Source organism: Panthera tigris, chromosome B1 (assembly GCF_018350195.1).
Source record: "Panthera tigris isolate Pti1 chromosome B1, P.tigris_Pti1_mat1.1, whole genome shotgun sequence".
Lineage (NCBI taxonomy): Eukaryota > Metazoa > Chordata > Mammalia > Carnivora > Felidae > Panthera > Panthera tigris.
Genome location: NC_056663.1, coordinates 26,436,024 through 26,443,466, shown reverse-complemented (window position 1 = coordinate 26,443,466; position 7,443 = coordinate 26,436,024).

Genomic DNA, 7,443 nt, shown 5'->3' with positions numbered 1-7,443 from the left:
TCCACACGCCGCGCAGGCGCGGTGGGCGGGCGCGCGCGGAACGCTAGCGCCTCTGCCGATGGGAGAGGGAGGAAGGAGGCGAGCGAGGCGCGCGCGGGAGGCTACTAGTCAGACGTCGCTGCGCGGCGAGGTGTCCCGTTGCCGTTACGCCAGTCTACACCAGTCACTAAAGAATACCGCCGGGATACAAGATCCCGTCACCGTATTTCCTGAGAAGAAAAACGAGGGGTACCAGGGGGAGCGGTAAACTTCCACCGTGGCAAATAACATTTGTAAAATAATTTCCGTTTTCCGTGAGGAGTGTAAGACGTCTGCTTCTGGACCAGAGAAAATGGGTCTGGACTTACTAAAGACTGAAGGAAATATATAAACAACTGTTTTCAGACATTGGGCAATAGGAAATTCTGGACCGTTGTGCCTGAGAGAAGAGAAACAAGATCGACCCTATATCACCCTGGCTTTCTGCCTAAAGGCAGTTTTCAAGTTGAGGCGCAGGGAAGGGGAACTCAAAAAAAGACCTAAGATCTCGCTGAGAAGACAGGTCTTATTGAGTTGAAAAGACAGGGATCGGAGTTAAGGGGATTTGGGGAGGCCAAGCTGGTTGGAATTGATGAGGAGTTCCTGGAGAAAGAGCTTCGGAATACACATGGCATACCCTTGAATCTTTAGCTGAATAAAAATCAGCGGGTATGTGGTGTGAACCTCCACAAGGCCCACAAAGAGTAATTGCGGGGAACAGTTAAGTCAGACAATTCTCAGAGTTCACACTGGAAGAGGACTCGTTTGAGTTCCCCACTGCCGTTGACTACATGGAATATGCTCCTGAGACCCAGAGGTGTCATGTCTCAGTTGTGAGGTCAACTCCTGAGACCCTGGGGTCTAGAGAAAAAGCTATTGTCGATTCTTCAAAAGCTTAAAACCCTGAAAGGATCAAACTTGCTCAGCAACTAACCTGACTGCCTGCCAGAACAAAGGCTAATTCTCTCTAAAAGACTACAACGCAACTCAGGACTCAACAACATTAGGTTGAAAATATCAGGCATCTACCAGTTAAAAATTAATAGACCTGCCAAGTAATTAGGAGAATATATGAGACAGGCAATAGAAACATATCCAGAAAGGATACAAATGGTGGCATTGACAAAAACTTCAAACATCTATTATAAATGTACTCAATATGTTCAGTGATTTAAAGGAAAAAGATGATGGGAGAGAAATGAGGCTTTTTAAAAAGAAGCAAATAGAATTTCTGGTGAGCCTTTTTAAAAAGCAAATAGAATTTCTGGAGATGAAAAATATGTGAAATTAAAAAAATCTCTTGGCAGAGGCACCTGGGTCAGTCAAGTGTCCTTTGACTCTTGATTTCAGCTCAGGTCATGATCTCACGTTTCGTGGGTTCAAGCCCTGTGTCAGGCTCTGTGCTGAGAGTGTGGAGCCTGCTTGGGATTTTCTCCCTCTCTCTCTGTCCCTCTCCCGCTTGCACGAGCATGTGCCGTCTCTCTCCCTCAAAAATAAATAAATAAAAAAATCTCTAGAGAGGATGGATACCACATTTGGAACTGTAGAAAAAAGAAGTAACATACCAGTGGTAGCAATCCAAAATGACACGCTCAGAGAAAATAGGAAAAAAAAAAAAATTTCCAGAGCCTCTTGTGACCTATGGGACAATATAAAGAGGCTATATATGCATTTAGAAGACTTCCACTGCCTCCATTTTGACCTTCAAACTTTCTAAGTTCTTTCCAGTTTACTTTTAACTTAGGCAGAAAACACTGAGGGCAGAGTATTCCCAGATGGGACCTGAAACTACCCCTCAAGGAATAAGGACCGCCCTGAGCCAGCAAGACCCCACCACCCATGATTGACCTCCAGACAAAAATCAATTTGACCTTCACTGCCCACCTGGATATATTCACTGACCTGTGTCTCACATTTTCTATATATAAACCATATAGGTATTTTCAGCACTTTGGAGACAGTCTTTGAGATGCTAGTCAACAGTCTTCCTGGTGTCGGTCTCACTGAAACAAATTTCTCTCATGTTTCACCACCACTAGTTTCTCTGCCTTTGGATTTTGTCAGCTTAAAAGTAGCTAGAGAAAAAAAGGCACAGAGCACAGTAAGAATTTTTATGGCCTTCTCATTAGAAACTCCGCAAGCCAAAAGAAATGAAATAACTTTAAAGTACAAAAACAAAACCAACTGTCAGCTTGGAATTCTATACTCAGCAGGGCGAAACAAAGACTTTCCAGATAAACAAGCCCAGGAAAACCACATCCTGAAGTAGAGTCATCCTAGCTGACCTGCAGACCTGTGAGGAAGAAAAATAATTGCTTATTGTAAGCCACTGGGGTGGTTTTATGATAGGAAAAGATAGGCTTCAGTCGGCAGAGGCTAGGTTCTGAGGTCCCTGGGTGGGGAAAAACATTTATTTTTTGGAACAATGCTGGGCGTGTCTGACTGCAGCAAACCCCCTCGGGCATGAGGTTCCTCTTAAGAATGTAACAGACACCACCTACTCTCCCCCTCAGATTTCCCTCAGGAATGCGACAAAAGACATAACTAAAAATAAGTAGTAGGGGCGCCTGGGTGGCTCAGTCCATTGGGCTTCCAACTTCAGCTCAGGTCGTGATCTGATGGTTCCTGAGTTTGAGCCCCGCGTCGGATTCTGTGTCTCCCTCTACCCCTCACCCGCTAATGATCTGTCTCTCAAAAAAAAAAAAAAAAAAAAGTATATTAAAAAAAATTATAAAAAAATAAAAAGAAGTAGTAGCCTATAAAATGTATGACCCACAAGAAATGATAGGGCCATAGACCACCCCTCATACAATAGTAACGAGCCAATTTAGAATGGACAACCCAGCACCTAGAGTTATCAAGCCAGTAGGGTAGGATCTGAGAAGGAACTAAGGGTAAGGGAAGGCCGGGCGGGGGGCATCCAGAACCTTATAAAACAAGGACCCTTGCCTATAGTCCGTAGACATTCACTTTCGAATGTCCCCTCTCTGTAAAGAGAGTTTTCATACTGTTCTTACTTTCTGAGCTTGTACTCTAATCAACTTTTGCCTGCTGCTCATTCTGTGTCCACCTCTTCATTCTTCGAAGCAGTGAAGACATATAATTCCCTACTGGAGGAAGGGACATAATTGGAAATCTCCTACAGATCTGTTACTTCTGCTATCACCTGCTTCCTCCTTAGTGGACTGTATGTTTTCCCTCATAACTACAGATTTACCTTTGTGTTTATAAGGTTTATAGGCTCAGAAATTAAAAGGATTTCTAAGATACGACGGAACTGATAATCTCTGTTTGCCAGATTTATTCATTTTCTCCTTAGATTATGACTTTGAGTCCTGACACACAACTGCAGAGAAATTGATGAGAATCCTAATCTCATCTCCCTGTCACCTAGAAGATGCTGTTTCTCTCAAAGAAAAAAAGGACCCAGTGAACACTATCAGGATCAACATTACATGAACATTAATAAGCACTAGTTACAAACTGTTGCACTTGAACTTTTTGATCTAGGTGTGTCAACTGTTAAGAAAGATTCACTATCAAGAAGTGATAATTTACCTACACTGCAAATGACGGGCTTACACTTAGTACTGTTGCCTGTATCTATGGGAATAAGATACCAAAACCATTCTTTCATTCAACAACTATTTATTGAGAAACTTTTATGTGTCAGGAATAAGCATTGAACAAAATAACAAAAACCCTTTGCCCTGGCGGAATTTATATTGGAAAAGTGCAATTAGACAATAAATAAAAGACGGGGGTGTCGGGGTGGCTCAGTGGGTAAAGGGTCCAACTTCCGCTCAGGTCATGATCTCGCAGTTCATGGATTCGAGCCCCACATCAGGCTCTGTGCTGACAGCTTGGAGCCTGGAGCCTGCTTCAGATTCTGGGTCTCCCTCTCTCTCTGCCCCTCCCCTGTTCATTCTCTGTCTCTCTCTCAAAAAACGAATAAACATTTTAAAAAAGACAATGAAAGAAATGAATAATATGTTCACACTGTGGAGAAAAACTAAGCAGGTAAGGGGAATGGGGCGTGCCTCTGGGTGAGGGTTTGAAATCGAGTGGTTATAGGAGGTCTCTCTGATTATGTGCTATTTGAGCAAAGACCTGAAGGAGGTAAGGGAGTGAACTGTGAGGATATTGGGTAAGAGAATTTCAGGCAGAGCAAGCAACAAGTAAAAAGGCCCTGAGCTGAGAATGTGCCTGGATTATTCAGGAAATACCAGTGTCCGATACTTTCCTTTGATTATATGATATCTGCGTGTAGGAGACACAAATGTTTTTCAATGTTGACTTTGTTGTTACTTTTCACATACCAGTAAGGGAGAAATATCAATGATCCTAGAGCCTTCTGCCTAAGAAAATATGTGCCCTGGTTGGACAGCTAAAGAAGAAAGCCTCCCTGAACATTTAAGATATGGCACAAGCCTAAAAGAGTTTTAGAATTGGTTATTCTCTTGTTAACCCCAATAAAAATATACCCGCCTTTCATTTTGGTACAGTGTCCCTGGATTAGCCCACTGTCAGCGATAGATCTGTGTATAGGTATTATTAGATACTGGAATTTGTAGATTTTCCTAGGCTGAACTACATACATGAGGTTTGCGGAATTGAATTTGTTTCTAAGTCATTTGCCCATTGCCTCCTGGTGCCACAAGTTGTATGTTTTGTTCTGTATGTTTACCTTTGTATCTGAGCACGCTGCTCTGCTCCATTGGTCTGTGGTGGCTGTTCTCATTCCTTTTCCGTGCTGTTTTTGTTGCTTGGCTCTGCAACATGTCTGCAACAATATTTTCTAAAAACACCTCCTCCTCTTTACAGTTCTTTTTCAAGACTGACTTAGCTATTTATGCATTTTTGGTCTTTCACATACATTTTGGGACAAATTTATTAGTCCTCAAAAATCCAACAAAAATCTTTGATTAAAATTGAATTTACCAGATTAATTTGAAGAGAATGAACATATTAATATTAAGTCATCCTATTCAAAAATATAACTATTCAGATAATTTTATATGTCTTTAAAATTTTATGATTTTGTCCGTAAAAGTCTTGTACATTGTTGGTTAAATTGATTCCTAGCTATATTATGACTTTTGTTGCTGTTATAAATGGTATAATATTTTTAAGTTTAGATTGGTTATTTGGGGTGAAAAAAATACTATTGATTTTTATAATTCCTAAACTTGCTTATGAACTTTAATATTTTTTTATTCTGTTGGGTTTTTTTTCTAAGTTGAATGACTATTTCTACAAATAATGTTTTAGTTTTACCCTTCCTACCCTTAGACCACTTTTACCTTTTTCTTTCTTATTGCATTGGCCAGGAACCTTGAAAATTTCTTAATAGTAATGGTACTGATGAGGGAGCATAAAGCAAGCTGACAGCCTGCAACCACCACCCCCCCCCCCCTCCCCTGCCCTGGTGGGATATGTGAGAGCTTCTTTTTGCCCAAGGACAAAAGAAAGGGAAAGAAAACAAATGATTAAACAAGTTACAAGAAAATTAGTAAATTTACAAGAAAAGGACCATCTTATCAATAGCGTAATCTCCAGGAACTCCCTACTGTCTTAATGTTAATGCTTTGCTAGAGGGAAAAACAACCCTAGCTTGACAACAGCTAGGCCTCCAGGATCCTGGGAGTCTTCTTTAGCATGTGGAAATCCCTTTAAGAAACTTCCTCTTGACTTTACCTCCCCAACTGCATAGCGTATAACCAGTCACTCTTCACAGCCCTCCCGCCCCCCTCCCGCGTGCAGCTCATTCTGCCTATGGGTCCTGTCCCTGTGCTTTAATAAAAATCACCTTTTTGCACCAAAGACTTCTTCAAGGATTCTTTCTTGGCCAACATCTCTGAACCTCCATCACTCCAAAACCCCATCACTTACTTCTACATTTTCTATATTTTTGCTGCCACCTTCTGGGAAAAGATCTGATATTACAAATCTCTAACTTGTCCTCCAGCTGTATCCGCCCAGCCATTTTTATCTATTTATTGTCTTTTCCCTCCAACTATTTTATTTAGTCAAAGAATAACACAGGGACCTTCAGTAAATTTGCTTCAGGAATTTAGTCACCCGAGGAAGGCAGTCATTAAACTATTGTTAAGAAACAAAGACAAAAACTGAAGTTAAAAGACAGAGCAGAGAGGAAAAAGCCCAGACATTCTGGAGTGACCGTTGTACACAATATTTGGGGTATGTGGTTAGCCATCAGCTTGAATGAGACAATGGTGGGGGGGGGGCGGATCAAAGAAAACAATTTCAGTGGCTTGTGGACTTTTGGAAAACCTTGAGAACTTAACTAGGGAGCCTGTACCATGCTGTCATGCCTGCCAGTGTGTTTGTGGCACCTTGTCAAGGCCAGATCTTCACCATGTCCCTCATCAGAATTTCTCCTTTTTCAAAACTCACATTCCCACTTTGAAATTATTTCTTATTCTTGTTCATATTGCTAATATCTTCCTGTAACTCCTTACGTATATTCATCATGCATATTTTACGTTTTGGGGTCATCTGTTCTAATAATTTTGATTCAGTTGGTATGTGTGATTCAACCTGTTGTGCATTTTATGATCTCTTTGTCCCACTTCAGGTGCCAGGTTATTTTGGCTTGTGAGCTCATGTGCCCGTGGGAGCGTCTGGTAATATGAATTGGAGAGGAGGCATGTGTGACCCTCCAGATGGATTTAAGAAGGAAGTTACTGAGCCCCAATCACTGCAAAATGAATGCTAATCACTCCCATTTATTGACACTCCACCAGGTAACTACTCTAAAAGTTCCGTCTTTAATCTGTTGGGAAGAAGTATCTTTGACAAATCAACTCCCTAGTTCATAATCCATCAGCTCTGGGATTTGGGATGCAAGGAAAGGGTGAAGAAGCGAATGTCTGAAGCGAGCTGGACAGCCTGTTTTTCTTTTCATCAACTCCTCTCCCCTGACACTCACCCTAATGCTTCTACCCTGATGTAAGACATGGGAAGGCTTAGGAGGTTGCTGCCTGTGTCCTCTAAGCCTTCTCATGGCCGCTCCCAGCTGCCCATGACCCCGGGCTGAGCCTGCCCCAACCCACCCCCAAATAAACACACGTACCTCCCACACCATTTCAAAACTACCTTCAGACTCCCAAGGGGTTTCTCCTTTTGTTGTAGTGGTGGTTGTTCATTTCTCAAATCCATGCTTTTTTCCTAATTCTAGAATTTCTCTAGGGTTCATGGGAAAGAAAGGAAGCTAATGAGTTCCGAAGCTATTTCATTATTTCTATAATAGTAAGATATATGGTGTATTCATTTCCTAGGGCTATCATAACAAAGTATCCCTGATGGGTGGCTTAAATAGAAATTTATTTTTTTATAATTCTGAAGGCTAGAAGTCCAAGATCAAGGTGTGTGCAAGGTTGGTCTTCCGAGGCCTCTCTCCTT